Here is a 16,511-nt window from a genome sequence, read left to right as displayed (position 1 = left end):
TATGACAGACTCTAGGTTCATCCACATCACTACAAATGACCCAATTTCATTTCTTTTTATGGCTGAGTAATATTCCACTGTACATATGTACCACATCTTCTTTATCCATCATCTGTCAATGGAAATTTAGGTTGTTTCCATGTCCTGGCTATTGTAAATAATGCTGCAGTTAACACTGGGGTACATGTGTCTTTTTGAATTACGGCTTTCTCAGGGTATATGCCCAGGAGTCAGATTGCTGGGTCACATGGTAGTTTGGTTCCTAGTTTTTTAAGAAATCTCCATAGTGTTCTCCATAGCGGTCGTATCCATTTACATTCCCACCAACTGTGCAAGAAGTTCCCTTTTCTCCGCATCCTCTCCAGCATTTATTGTTTGTAGATTTTTTAATGATGGCCATTCTGACCAGTGTGAGGTGATACCTAATGAAATTCTGTATTAGCTTCAAAAAAGAAAGCAATTTGAACCCATAACATTATTTGAATCATTGCCAAACCCCTCCCAAAGCACAATGATTTCAGAATATACATTGTGTCTTTTACATATTGTGAGTATCTTTTTGTGAGTCCCATGAAAACTGTTTTAGAAGGCCAAGGGCAACAAGTAGCAAATATTTGAGGATTTGGTGCTGGTTGGACCTGAGGAAGCTTGGTGCTTCTGGGTTTTTTTTCTGTTTTAGATGGAGCACCTTGACTCCATATTAATCTCAAACAATGATTCACTATGGAGGTGAAAGAAAAAATAGCCTAAGCTAAATGATACACAGACTTTAAGGGGGTTGCTTAAACTCCCCTAACAATAAATCTGCTCCCTTGCCACTATATTAAATTCTTCCATTAGGTATATATGTATTGTGGGGTTACTTTCATTAGTTCATTTGACATATTTTTTGAGTTTCTGCTATATATCAACAAAATGATAAACTTAAGCTTACAAAGATGAGAGACAAGGCTTCCTAGTCTAAAGGAGCTTGTGTTGTAGAAAAGTGACAAAGAAATAACACTGCTTGGTACTTGCAATGGCAGAAGCATAGGTGATGGAGAGAAAGACAAAGTGGGGATGATGGGGTGGAGAGGGAACATCAGAACTGTGTCCTGAGGGAGAAAAGGAATTGGCCAAGAGCAAGTGGGAAAAAAACTTGGGATGGGCCTACGGCACAGAGAGGGAACAAGTGTGCAAGAGGGAGCCCCAGGGGTGAGGGGGTGGAAATTGGCAAGAGATGCCATTCAAGGAGATAAGGAATGTGGGAAGAAGTGGCTTTGGGCGAGTCATAAAGAGTTCAGTTCAAACATTTCGAAATTGAGATGCTAATGGGACATCCAGAAGTAATGTCCATTAAACGAGAGGTTTTTGAGATCTGGTACCCAGAATGCAAGTTCTGGCTGTAGATAGAGACATGGAATTCAGCAGGACGGCAATGTTAGGTGAGGCCATGTATGCAGGAGAGATCACCCAGTGGGCTTGAGTAGAGGGAGGCTAGAGGAAATTTGAGATCTGGAGGCTTGGAAATACCTGTGCCAGAGCCAGAGAATGAAAGAGAAGAAAGCAGAAAACAAGAGCAAATGGTGTCATAGAAGGCAAGGGAGGAGATACTTTTCCATCCAGGAAACTTTCAATAAAATATAATGAGGGGACTTCCCTGTTGGTCCATTGACCATGTCCCCCTGTGCCCTCTTCTATTCACGGCCCCCTGCAAAGAATGTCATAGATATTTTTGAACTTTATATAAATGGAATCACACTGTATTAGTTTTTATCTGTTTTCTTTCAATATATCATTTTAATGACCACATACTATTTCTTTGTATTGCTATATCATAATGTATTCAGTCTAATGTCATGCATTTTACTAAAATTTTTTTAATTAACTAAATACTATGGGGACTTTCCTGGCAGTCCAGTGGAAGACTGGACTCTGCCCTTCCAGCACAGGGGGCACAGGTTAGACCCCCTGACTGAGGAACTAAGATCCCACGTGCTACACAGCACAACCAAAAAAATAAAATTTAAAAATAAAAAAAATTTTTAATTAAAATAAAATAAAAATATTGTGAATATCTATGTAATAAAACCATTATTTTTCCTCTTAGGATAAATCCACTGACCTGAAAACTTTTAAGACTTTTTATTTATATTACCAAATTGCCCTCTAGAAATGTTGCACCAACTTTATATTCTCATCACAGTTTGTAAAATGTCCAATTTCCACAGTATGGCCCACAATTGAACACAAAACCCCAGATGTAATCCAACTAAATTTATCCACGATAAATGTCCCTACCTGTCTTAAATATCCTTACTTCCTTTTACAGTACAAAAATAGACCCCAAGCACAAATAGTCTCCAAGTTCTCTGATAAAGACAAAAAAAGAGTGGTAGTGTTGGAAATGACCTTGGAATTTATCTAGTGCAACAAGTGCATTTTCAGCTAAGACTACAAAAGCCCAAAGAGGAGAAATATCAAAGCAGACATATTTCCAATGAAAACCAAACCAGAAAATCATGTGTAGGAAAAAAAAGTGCAAAGAAACAAAACAAAATGCATTTTGGGCAACTACATTTGGATAGTGATACTATGGGAGATTTTTCATTTTCTCACTTTTCTGAGTTGTCTAAATCTTCAATAAGGAGCATGTGTTTCTTATACAATAGAGAAAAATGACTTTATATAAGAGAAGGAAAAAAACAGAGAAGAGAAGCTGAGTTTATAAATTGCATATTATAGTCATTAAATGCATGTCTAGTGTCATAATGTGAAAGGGTTACAAGATAGGGGGAAAGGTGGCTTGATAAGTTTAAGAAGATTTTGGAAGAAGAGTATTCTGGAAGAGTATGAAGTCCAAGAATTCATAAACGCAGCAAGCAGAGCCTGAGGAAGCAACTGTTAAAAGGCACCAGTCTGTAAGTGTGATGAGTTGTGTCTGGAATAGGCCATGGATGTCGCTCTGTAGTGGCATTTACTCATGAGCAGTTTGGAAATCTTGTCTCTGTTTGGATGAGGCGAGGTTGGGGTGCTATGAGTTGTAGGAGCATCATAGGATGTAAATGTTTAGGAATCACCTTCATAGAGCCTGTGACTTCCTCTCCCCCAAGACCTGAGCCTTCCTTGTCTACATAAGAGGCAGAGTCATGGAATCCAGTTTCAGAGTCTTATCTTAATTAGACATTTCACATGTCTCGCTAAGGCTGTGATGGTTTTAGCTGAATGAATCACAGAATCACAAACTATTAGAGTTGTCAGAACAGAGATGAAATTATGTCTCCCAAAAGTCTCTAAGCTAATAACTGGTGGGCCCTGATAGAGTTGCCAGATTTAATCAATAAAAATATTTAATCAAAAAAAAATCAACAAAAAATAAAAAATTTATTTAATCAATAAAAATCAATAAAAAATAATCAAAAAAAATTTAAAAATTTGGGTTTTAGATAAGCAATGATCATGTTTAGTGTAACTGGAGAGTCTGTGTTTCACCTGGCAACCATACTAGTCCATGATGAAAACCCACTGCCTGGTGACTGAAGACTGTGCAGTTCTCTTCTGAAAGCAGGCCAGTCTGATTCCCAGAATGGCCTTACATATGAGGGCCTATAGAGCTTAGTGGCCACCGAGGTCAACCTGGCCCTTGGGGATAGTTTTTTCATCTGTATAAAAGTTACAAATAGCACCTGCTTCACATTGTTGTTGTGAAGATTTAATGAATTATTACAAACAAAACATATAGGAAAGATACTTATTAGGGTCAAATATCAAACACTGTGAACTAAATACCTTTATCTGAACAGTCTGCAGTCACCTCTTCAACTTGTCGCTGACCCACTCCATTGGTATGAAATAGGCTCACAGTCCGGTACCCAGTATCTCCAGCTTGATGCAGAGGAAACTAAAAAAATCCCTCATCTGCAACAGAAGGGATGGCACCGATTTTGATAAGGCAGTGAGGATTCTTATTAACCATTATAGCAAATGTTTGGAAAACTCAGCAGTGGCCACAGGACTGGAAAAGGCCAGTTTTCATTTGAAACCCAAAGAAGAGCAATGACAAAAAATGTTCAAACTATCACACAATTGCACTCATCTCACACGCTAGCAAAGTAATGCTCAAAATTCTCCATGCCAGGCTAAAGTCAGAATTTCATGTGAACCATGAAATTCCAGATGTTCAAGCTGGATTTAGAAAAGGCAGAGGAACCAGAGGTCAAATTGCCAATATCCATTGGATCATCGAAAAAGCAAAAGAATTCCAGAAAAACATCTACTTCTGCTTTATTGATTATGCCAAGGCCTTTGATTGTGTAGATCACAACAAATTGTGGAAAATTCTTCAAGAAATGGGAATACCAGACCACCTTACCTGCCTCTTGAGAAATCTGCATGCAGGTCAGGAAGCAACAGTTAGAACTGGGCGTGGAACAACAGACTGGTCCCAAACTGGGAAAGGAGTACATCAAGGCTGTATGTTGTCACCCTGCTTTTTTAACTTCTATGCTGAGTACATCATGAGAAACGCTGGGCTGGATGAAGCACAAGCTGGAATCAAGATTGCCAGGAGAAATATCAATAACCTCAGATATGCAGATGACACCACCCTTATGGCAGAAAGTGAAGAAGAGCCTCTTGATGAAAGTGAAAGAGGAGAGTGAAAAAGCTGGCTCAAAACTCAACATTCAAAAAACTAAGATCATGGCATCTGATAGCATCACTCCATGGCAAATAGATGGGGAAATAATGGAAACAGTGAGAGACTTTATTTTTGGGGCTCCCAAATCACTGCCGATGGTGACTGCAGCCATGAAATTAAAAGACGCTCACTCCTTGGAGGAAAAGTTATGACCAACCTAAACAGCATATTAAAAAACAGAGACATTATTTTGCCAACAAAGGTCCATCTAGTCAAGGCTATGGTTTTTCCAGTAGGCATGTATGGATGTGAGAGTTGGACCATAAAGAAAGCTGAGCACCAAAGAATTGATGCTATTGAACTGTGGTGTTGGAGAAGACTCTTGAGAGTCGCTTGGACTGCAAGGAGATTAAACCAGACAATCCTAAAGGAAATCAGTACTGAATGTTCATTGGAAGGACTGATGTTGAAGCTGAAACTCCAGTACTTTGGCCACCTGACGCAAAGAACTGACTCATTGGAAAAGACCCTGATGTTGGGTAAAACTGAAGGCAGAAGGAGAAGAGGACAACAGAGGATGAGATGGTTGGATAGCATCGCTGACTCAATGGACAAGTTTGAGCAAGCTCTGGGAGTTGGTGATGGACCAGGAAGCCTGGCGTGCTGCAGTCCATGGGGTCGCAAAGAGTTGGACGTGACTGAGCGACTGAACTAAACTGAACTGAACTGATAGCAAATATTCACTCATGATAGAATCATTATCTATACAGTATTACATTGTAAATATTAAAAGAAAGATCAACATTACAGACTCCCTGCAGTGACCACTGGGGTATTTACAGCAAATTGCCTTCCTTAGATTATCTAACCCAGAAATTCAAAACAAGCTAACAATCAGAATGACCTGGGGAATTTTTCTGAAGATCTTTTTCGTTATGAAAATATTTCAAACATTCAGCAAAGCTGAAAGAATTTTATAATGAATGCTTGTAAACTCACAGTCTGGATTTTACCATTAACATTTACAATAACTGTTTTATCAGTTATCTGTCCCTCTATCCATCCCTTTACCCATCCCTTTATACATCCTTTTTTCCTTACACATACTGCCAGGATCTATATAATTCCCCTGGAGAACTTTCTAAAACTGTAAATTTCAAGGCCTCAACCCCAGAGGTTCATAAAACTACTCTGTACAGTAGAGAAAAATGATTTTATATAAAAGGAGGAAAAAATAGAGAGGAGAAGTTCAGTTTATTGCCTATTATAAATTGCCTATTATAATCATTTAATGCATGCCTAAGATCATGGTGTGACAGGGAATACTGATTCAGGAGCTTTTTCAACCTCCTCAGGTGATTCTGATGCACAGTGAAGTTCGGCAGCGTATCAGTCAGAAGAAGCCAGGTTATGCTGTTGAAGCTAGGTTATGCTGTAGTAACAAGTAAGCTGTTCTAAAAACCTCTGAATTATAGAGTGATAAAGATGTTTCTTCTTTTTTGTCTTCTTCCTCCACCTCTTCTTCTTCTTGTTCTGGACTAATGCTACATGTCTTGCCTGGGCTTCACTCTGGTAACCATGTTAATTGATCCCCTGATATTCAAAATATTGCTAGTATTACAGCAAGGTGAAAAGATATACAGTAAACCACGTATATTGGCCACAAAACCCTCTGCCTAAATGTGACACATATCCACCTCTGCCTACATTTCACTGGCACTTGGGCACTTTTGACACATTATTGGCCAGAGGTTTATTAATGCATCTTTTCTTACTCAAAATTTATTGACTGGAGACCTTTCACTATCACTTATGTAAATCACCAGCCACAGATGTTATTAATAGTTTCTGCAAAAATCCATATGAGTTGAGTTTAAAAGGTGAGGATAAGTAGTATTTCCTCACAGAGAAGAACTATTGAAAAGAAGCTGTAATATTTAGAAACATAATGTAAAATGCAGATGTTTCCAGAAAAATATCTGCCTCTGTTTCACTGACTACGCCAAAGCCTCTGACTGCGTGGATCATAATAAACCATGGAAAGCTCTTAAAGAGATGGGAATACCAGACCATCTTACCTGTCTCCTGAGAAACCTGTATGTGGGTCAAGGAGCAACAGTTAGAACTCTGTATGGAGCAAATGATTGGTTCGAGACTAAGAAAGGAGTATTTCAGGACTGTCTGCTATCACCCTGTTTGCTTAATCTATACACTGAGCACTTCATGAGAAATGCCAGACTGGATGAGTTCCAAGCTGGAATCAAGATAGGCGGGAGAAACATCAACAACCTCAGATGTGCAGATGATATCACTCTAATGGCAGAAAGCAAAAAGGAGCTAAAGAGCCACTTGATAAGAGTGAAGGAGGAAAGTGAAAGAGCCAGCTTAAACTAAATATTAAAAAAAAAAACTAAGATTGTGGCATCCAGCCCCATTACTTCATGGCAAGTAGAGAGGGAAAAAGTGGAAGTAGTGACAGATTTCCTCCTCTTGGGCCCTAAAATCACTGCAGATGGTGACTGCAACCATAAAATCAGAAGATGTTTGCTTCTTGGCAGGAAAGCTGTGGCAAACCTAGGCAGTGTGTTGAAAAGCAGAGAGATTACCCTGCTGACGAAGTTCCGTATAGTCAAGGCCGTGGTCTTCCCAGTGGTCATAAACAGCGGTGAGGGCTGAACTGTAAAGGAGGTAGAGCATTGAAGAACTGATGCCTTCCAACTGTGGTCCTGGAGAAAACTCCTGAGAGTCCCTTGGACAGCAAGGAGATCAAACCAGTCAGTCTTAAGGGAGATCAACCCTGAATACTCTTTGGAAGGGCTGATGCTGAAGCTGAAACTCCAGTATTTTGGTCATCTGATGTGAACAGCTGACTCATTGGAAAAGTCCCTGATGCTGGGAAAGATTGAGGGCAGAAGGAGAAGGGGGTGTCAGAGGATGAGATGACCGCATGGCATCACTGATGCAATGGACAAGGAGATGGGCAAACTTTGAGAGATGGTGAGGGAGAGGGAGGCCTGGTGTGCTGCAGTCCCTCGAAGAGTGGGACATGATTGGGCAACTGAACAAAACAATGATGTAAAATAGCACTGAAAACCACTAATTTAATAGAGACTCTGATTTACAGACAAGGAAGCTAGCATCTGAGGATACAGAGTGACTCTCCCAAGGTTACCCTGCTACTTCAAACCAGAAATGGTCTAGAACCAAGGTCTCCTGACTCCCAATGTTATGTTCAAGGCTACCTCCCTGAAGCTCAATAATTTAATAACTATACACCAGGTATTGATAAATAAGGCACAGTCCTTCTTAACAAAAACTGCTTCTTGGCCTTTTGGCTAAGATCACATGTAGTATGGGGGTTCCCTCATAGCTCAGTGGTAAAGAATCTACCTGGCAATACTGGAGATGCAAGAGAAACAGGTCCAATCCCTGGGTCAGGAAGATCTCCTAGAGTAGGAAATGGCTACCCATTCGAGTTAATATCCAGAAGATGTTAAGAAGAGGTGGCAAGAATATGCAGAAGAACTATACAAAAAAGATCTTCACGACACAAATAATCACGATGGTGTGATCACTCACCTAGAGCCAGACATCCTGGAATGCTAAGTCAAGTGGGCCTTAGAAAGCATCACTACGAACAAAGCTAGTGGAGGTGATGGAATTCCAGTTGAGCTATTTCAAATTCTAAAAGATGATGCTGTGAAAGTGCTGCACTCAATATGCCAGCAAATTTGGAAAACTCAGCAGTGGCCAAAGGACTGGAAAAGGTCAGTTTTCATTCCAATCCCAGAGAAGGGCAATGCCAAAGAATGCTCAAACTACCTCACAATTGCACTCATCTCACATGCTAGTAAAGTAATGCTCAAAATTCTCCGAGCCAGGCTTCAACAGTATGTGAACCATGAACTTCCAGATGTTCAAGCTCGATTTAGAAAAGGCAGAGGAACTAGAGATCAAATTGCCAACATCTACTGGATCATCAAAAAAGCAAGAGAGTTCCAGAAAAACATCTACCTCTTCTTTATTGACTATGCTAAAGCCTTTGACTGTGTGGACCACAACAAACTGGAAAATTCTTCAAGAGATGGACATACCAGACCACCTGACCTGCCTCTTGAGAAATCTGTATGCAGGTCAAAAATCAACAGTTAGAACTGGACATGGAACAACAAACTGATTCCAAATAGGAAAAGGAGTATGTCAAGGCTGTATATTGTCACCCTGCTTATTTAACTTATATGCAGAGTACATCATGAGAAACGCTGGGCTGAATGAAGCACAAGCTGGAGTCAAGATTGCCGGGAGAAATATCAGTAACTTCAGATATGCAGATGACACCACCCTTATGGCAGAAAGGGAAGAAGAACTAAAGAGCCTCTTGATGAAAGTGAAAGAGGAGAGTGAAAAAGTTGGCTTAAAGCTTAACATTCAGAAAACTAAGATCATGGCATCTGGTCCCATCACTTCATGGCAAATAGATGGGGAAACAGTGGAAACAGCGACAGACTTTATTTTGGGGGGCTCCAAAATCACTGCAGATGGTGATTGAAGCCATGAAATTAAAAGACACTTACTCCTTGAAAGAAAAGTTATGACCAACCTAGACAGCATATTAAAAAACAGAGGCATTACTTTGCCAACAAGGGTTTGTCTAGTCAAAGCTATGGTTTTTCCAGTAGTCATGTATGGATGTGAGAGTTGGACTATAAAGAAAGCTGAGCACCAAAGAATTGATGCTTTTGAACTGTGGTGTTGGAGAAGACTCTTGAGAGTCCCTTGGACTGCAAGGAGATCCATTCAGTCCATCCTAAAGGAGATCAGTCCTGGGTGTTCATTGGAAGGACTGATGCTGACACTGAAACTCCAATACTTTGGCCACCTGATGTGAAGAACTGACTCATTTGAAAAGACCCTGATGCTGGGAAAGATTGCAGGCAGGAGGAAAAGGAGATAACAGAGGATAAGATGGTTGGATGGCATCACCGACTCAATGGATGTGAGTCTGAGTAAACTCCAGGAGTTGGTGATGGACAGGGAAGCCTGGCGTGCTGCAGTCCATGGGGTTGCAAAGAGTCGGACATAACTGAGGGACTGAACTAAACTGAACTGACCCATTTCAGTACCTTTGCCTGAAAATGTCCATGGACAGAGGAGCCTGGAGGGCTACTGTCCATGAGGTCACAAAGAATCAGACATGACTGAGTGAATGAGCACACTCACACTCCTGTCAAGAAATTCCCAGTCCCAGGACTTAGGGTTAAGACTCTGCACTTCCAGTGCAAGGTGGGAGTGGGTTCGATCCCTCATTAGGGAACTAGGATCCCACATGCCAAGCCCACAACTCAGAAGATGAGAAAAAGATGCAACAACTTCGAGTTTATTAGACTTTCAGTTAAAAACAAAAAAGTGAAAAAGTTCCCTGTCCCATGTGAGATTCTTTCACATAGTCTTCGGCTGACTCTATCAGCAGGCATGCTTCATCCTATTTGGCAAATAACTTGAAGCATCAATGTGTTTCAGAACTAATAGAGGTACTGTCTTTGAGGATAAAGTTCTGTTTTTCTTAATTGTTTTTGGTCAGAGAGAGCCAATTCCCAGCTACCCTACTGAAACTCAGCATGATGACACACAGCTCACCCCAGATACAGGATGTTTAAGTGATTCATGGGCCACAATAGTTGAGGATCGTTCCTAGGGCATAGTCATTTCATGATCTGATGGCAGAATGGCTTTTCTCCGAAAGAAATCATTCAGTTACAAAAGCCCAAACCCAACCTTGAAGCCTGTTTTCATTTAGAGAGAAGGAAATATTTCAAGAGGCAGAAATCTGATAACTTTTTTTTTCTTAAAATGACTTTTTTTTCTGATAGATTTTTAAACAACTTGGAGGACTATCTAAAAATAAGATAGTTTGATTCACAAAAGACATTTGAAACCTTCACAGGCTATAACTGTGAAGACTATCCATCTTTAAAGATGCTAAAATTGTACTGCAGTATAAAAATGCTGTATGTAATCTTTGTAAAAAGCATGGAACGAAAAAAAAAAAAAAAAAGCATGGAACGTTAGAGCTGGTAGTACTTCTAAGCATCACTAACATGAGCTGCCTTGTTTTACAGATGATAATCATGATGTTTATTGAGTGTTTCACCATGCCAGCTACTGGTCCAGGCAATTTATTTGCATTATCACATTTTGTCCTCACAGCCAGTAGGCATTATCTGTTTTGTAACTGAAGAGGCTGATGCTCAGAGAGGACAAGTGACTCCGTTAAAGTCATCTCACCCGATAAAGGTCTAGGGTGTGAACCTAGAACTTGAGTCCTTTGATCCAGAGCTCCTTTAGTGTGAAAAGGAGTATAGTTGTCACTGTCATGGGGCCACAGGTCTCCTAGACATCAATTCATTAACAATTGCCTGTGATGCTTCCCAAAGTTCCCTGGGGACACCAACATAAATGAAGCAATTTCTGCTCTCTGTAAGCTTCTATCTGGCAAAGAAAAGGAGAGAACATGGGCAAATTATGTGTCTGGAAGTCACAGGAAAAGAGATTTTTAAGCTGTTTATCAGCGATGTTAAATGCTACTAAAGAATCAAAAACAGTAAAGACTAGAAGAGGATCATTGAATAATATGACAATTATGCAATTACTGTTGAACTCTATTTTTTTTATATTTGTTTACTTAGGCCACGCCTAGTCTTAGTTATGGTGCTTGGGCTTTGGTGTCCCTCGTCGTGTTGGAATCTTAGTTTCCTGACCAGGGATCAAACCTGAGTCCCCTAGCAATGAAAGGCAGTTTCTTCACCACTGGACCACCAGGGAAGTTCTTACTGTTGAACTTTAAAAGATCAATTTCAGAGAGTAATAAGAGGAGAAAATAGCTTGCAAGAGGCTAGGGAGTCAATAAAAGAGGAAGAAATTGAAATGGGCAGTTTCAGGCTACTGGAAAAAAAAAAGAGGAAAGAATGTAGAGACAACTAGAAGATACAGACAATGGTGGAAATGTTTTTATTTGGGTTGGGAAGAACTAAGTATGCTGCTTACGGAAGAGATAGTGCTAACAGAGTAGTAAATTTAATGTGGACAAGAAAGAGTTTTTGGAGCTGGCAGGAGGAGAGGATCCATTCATCATTAAATTATTTACTATTTCAGCCATTGTTAAAAAGTAGACACCTGAGACATCCCTGGTGGTCCAGTGGTTGTGACTCTGCACTCCCAATGCAGGGGGCCTGGGTTCAATCCCTGGCTGGGGAACTAGATCCCACATGATGCAACTGAGAGTCCAAGTGCCACCACTAAGACCCAGTGCAGCCATGTAAATAAACACATAAAAAATAACATTTACAAAGAAAAAAAAGTGGATGACTTATTATAAATACAGTAGACATTTGTGTTTCAAGCACTATGTTGGGGGCACTGTGGTAAGCAAAGTATACTCATGTTCTATAGAGTCTAATATGGAAGACAGACTTTAAGTAAACTGTAGATAGATAGATGGTTACTATATCCTATGAAAACACTATGACAGAAAATGCCGAAATGCTACAAGAGGCAAAGCAGAAAAGTTAGCCTTAGAGCTAACTAATTGTTTGCATGCATGCTGTCATTTCAGTCATGTCCAACTTTTGCTACCCAATGGACTATAGCCTGCCAGGTTCCTCTGTCTGTGGGATTGTCCAGGCAAGAATACTGGAGTGGTTGCCATGCCCTCCTCCAGGGGATCTTCCCAACCCAGGAATCAAACCCACATCTCTTAATGTCTCCTGAAGTGGCAGGTGGGTTCTTTACCACTGGCAACACCTAGGAAGCCCAAATAGTTGTATAATATCTTCCAAATGAGAGATAGGAGAGATGGAGAACAAAGGATAAAGATACACATTTTGAAAATGTTGAGGAAAGAAGATAATCTTCACCTTAATAGTGAATAATAGAAGGACTCAAATGCCTATTAAAAGTGAGGAGACTGAAAATATGTTTGAGGATTTGAGGACAATGGGGAAATATATTAGAATCTATCTGTGGACATCAAATTTGGTATCAGCAAAAGAGGGATATATCTATTAAGAAACATTAAGAACTTTTAAGAAGTTAGATAGAAACCCAGTTGGCTCTGACCTTCTTGGGGAATTCTTAGCAACCCAGAGCAGATGCAAGTCAAGTAAATGGTAGGTTGGGCAGAGAGCAGGCTGATGGTTCTCATCACAGTCACAACAGAATTCAAAGGGTGTAAAACATTCAGAGTTACGAGAATGGGTCTGGAACCCAGCTGGTCAGGAAATGGAGCCCCAAGGGAACAGAGCAACTCGCTGAGGTCACAGTGAGATCAGAGGACAAGTTGAGAAGTCAAAATATTAGTCATTCAGTCATGTCCCCATGGATTGTAGCCTGCCAGGCTCCTCTTTCTATGAAATTCTCGAGGCAAGAATACTAGAGTGGATTGCCATTCCCTTCTCCAGGGGATCTTCCTGATTCAGGGACTGAACCTGAGTCTCCTGCTTTGCAGGCAGATTCTTTACCATCTGAGCCACCAGGGAAACAATCAGAGGTTAAGGGAAAAGAGACAGAGAGAACAAGATGTGAGCAGGGTGGGAGGACAGATCCAAGCAATGATGCACTTCTAGGTTCAGCCACATCAAAGAGGAGCTAAAATTGGGGTAGTAATGAGGGCCAGTGGTGCTGAAGAGGTTTAAAGAACCTTGAGGCTGGGATGAGATGGGAATTAAGGCCTAAAGAACATTGGTTATGACACTAGAACCTGTGGAATGCTGTCCTCTCTGCTTTGCCTTGAAAAAATAAATGTTATGAGCTTTCCAAACCAGATACATATATTTGGACATGTACAGCCATATATATATGTATATGTATACATATATGTGTGTGTATGTGTAAACACACACACTATTATATATCTTAATTTCCTGTAAGTGGTCTGGGCATCTCAGATTGATGGCTAGTCCCCATCCTTGTTGTTGGATTATGTTTGATTCCAACTTTGATGTGGATGAAGCCCTGCAGATGTAACTCAGGAAGAGCTAAAAAGATGAGTGACCTCTTCTTGTTATTGTTGTTGTTGTTGTTAGTTGCTAAGTCATGTCCGACTCCTTGCAACACCATGAACTGCTAGGCCTCCCTGTCCCTCTCTATCTCCCAGAGTTTGTCCAAGTCCATGTCCATTGAGTCAATGATTCTATCCAACCGTCTCATCCTCTGCTACTCTCTTCTCCTCTTGCCTTCAATCTTCCCCAGCATCAGGGTCTTTTCCAGTGAGTCAGCTTTTTGCATCAGGTGGCCAGAGTATTGGAGCCTCGGCTTCATCATCAGTCCTTCCAATGAATGTTCAGTTTTTATTTCCTTCAGGATTGACTGGGTTGATCTCCTTGCTATCCTACAGTTACCAGGATACAATAAAATCTCAACCAGGGACACCATTGCCTGCTTTCAGTTCAATTCAGTTCAGTCACTCAGTCATGTCCAACTCTTTGCGACCCCATGAATCGCAGCATGCCAGGCCTTCCTGTCCATCACCAACTCCCGGAGTTTACTCAAACTCATGCCCACTGAGTCGGTGATGCCATTCAGCCATCTCATCCTCTGTCGTCCCATTCTCCTCCTGCCCCCAACCCCTTCCAGCGTCAGGGTCTTTTCCAATGAGTCAACTCTTCGCATGAGGTGGCCAAAGTATTGGAGTTTCAGCTTCAGCATCAGTCCTTCCAATGAACACCCAGGACTGATCTCCTTCAGGATGGACTGGTTGGATCTCCTTGCAGTCCAAGGGACTCTCAAGAGTCTTCTCCAACACCATAGTTCAAAAAGCAGCAATTTTTCAGCGCTCAGCTTTCTTCACAGTCCAACTCTCACATCCATACATGACCACTGGAAAATCCATAGCCTTGACCAGACGGACCTTTGTTGGCAAAGTAATGTCTCTGCTTTTTAATATGCTGTCTAGGTTGGTCATAACTTTCCTTCCAAGGAGTAAGCGTCTTTTAATTTCATGGCTACAGTCACCATCTGCAGTGATTTTGCAGCCCAGAAAAGTAAAGTCTGACACTGTTTCCACTGTCTCCCCATCAATTTGCCATGAGGTGATGGGACCAGATGCCATGATCTTAGTTTTCTGAACATTGCCTGCTTTACACCATTACTATTCAAAAGATTGTTAAGTATAATAGAAACTACGTCCATGCATTTGTTTGTATTTGGGATTCAGCTAATTATAAACCTGTTCAGCTAATTACAAATAGCTGAGAAAAGAAAAGAAGCTAAAAGCAAAGGAGAAAAGGAAAGACATACCCATTTGAATGCAGAATTCCAAAGAATAGCAAGGAGAGGTAAGAGACTTCCTCAGTGATCAATGCAAAGAAATAGACGAAAACAATAGAATGGGAAAGACCAGAGAGCTCTTCAAGAAAATTAGATACCAAGGGACCATTTCATGTAAAGATGGGCACAACAAAGGACAGAAACAGTACGGACCTAAGAGAAGCAGAAGATAGTAAGAAGAGGTAGCAAGAATACACAGAACTGTACCAAAAAAAAGATCTTCATGACCCAGATAACCATGATGGTGTGATCACCCACCTAGAGCCAGACATCCTGGAATGCAAAGCCAAGTGGGCCAGCTGAGCTGCTTCAAGTCCTAAAAGATGATGTTGTGAAAGTGCCACACTCAATATGCAAGCAAATATAGAAAACTAAGCAGTGACCACAGGACTGGAAAAAGTCAGTTTTCATTCCAATCCCAAAGAAGGGCAATGCCAAAAAATGTTCAAACTATCACACAATTGCACTCATCTCACACACTAGTAAAGTAATGCTCAAAATTCTCCAAGCCAACCTTCAACAGTATGTGAACCGTGAAACTTCTAGGTGTTCAAGCTGGATTTAGGAAAGGCAGAAGAACCAGAGATCAAATTGCCAACATCTATTGGAACATCAAAAAAGCAAGAGAATTCCAGAAAAACATCTACTTCTGCTTTATTGACTATGCCAAAGCCTTTGATTGTGTAGATCACAACAAATTGTGGGAAATTTTTCAAGAGATGGGAATACCAGACCACCTTACCTGCCTCCTGAGAAATCTGTATGCAGGTCAAGAATCAACAGTTAGAACTGGACATGGAACAACAGGCTGGTCCCAAACTAGGAAAGGAGTACGTCAAGGCTGTATATTGTCACCCTGCTTTTACTTATATGCGGAGGACATTATGAGAAATGCCAGGCTGGATGAAGCAATTGAAACAGTGAGTGACTTTATTTTCTTGGTCTCCAAAATCACTGCAGATGGTAACTGCAGCCTTGAAATTAAAAGATTTTTGTTCCTTGGAAGAAAAACTATGACCAATCTAGACAGTATGTTAAAAAGCAGAGCCATTGCTTTCCTGACAAAGGTCCATCTAGTCAAGGCTATCGTCTTTCCAGTAGTCATGTATGGTTGTAAGAGTGGGACTATAAAGAAAGCTGAGTGCCGAAGAATTTATGCTTTTGAATTGCGGTGTTGAAGACTCTTGAGAGTCCCTTGGACTGCAAAAAAGGAGATCCAATCAATCAATCTTAAAGGAAATCAGTCCTGAATATTCATTGGAAGGCCTGATGCTGAAGCTGAAGCTCCAATACTTTGGCCACCTAATGTGAAGAACTGACTCATTGGAAAAGACCCTGATGCTGGGAAAGATTAAAGGCAGGAGGAGAAGGGGACAACAGGATGAGAGGGTTGAATGGCATCACCGACTCAATGAACATGAGTTTGAGTAAGCTCTGGGAGTTGGTCACAGACAGGGAGGCCTGGCGTGCTGCAGTCCGTGAGGTCGCAAAGAGTTGGACACGACTGACCAACTGTATTGAACTGAACTAATGATCACCCTGATATCATCATTCACTTTCTTCCTGAACA

The 16,511-nt window shown here is 40.8% G+C and overlaps 1 protein-coding gene and 1 non-coding gene across 4 annotated transcripts in view; both read left to right on the top strand.

Annotated features, from left to right (window-relative positions):
* Positions 1-16,511, top strand: part of AK5 (adenylate kinase 5) — a 259,777-nt gene that overhangs the window by 203,781 nt on the left and 39,485 nt on the right. The gene's annotated exons all lie outside the window — the stretch shown is intronic.
* On the top strand, positions 11,800-11,872 carry TRNAG-CCC. The gene has a single exon. It is a non-coding gene; the product is annotated as a tRNA-Gly (tRNA).

This window comes from Cervus elaphus, chromosome 20, assembly GCF_910594005.1.
Source record: "Cervus elaphus chromosome 20, mCerEla1.1, whole genome shotgun sequence".
Lineage (NCBI taxonomy): Eukaryota > Metazoa > Chordata > Mammalia > Artiodactyla > Cervidae > Cervus > Cervus elaphus.
Note: the sequence above shows the minus strand (reverse complement) of the source record. Positions and strands in the feature narration are given on the sequence as shown.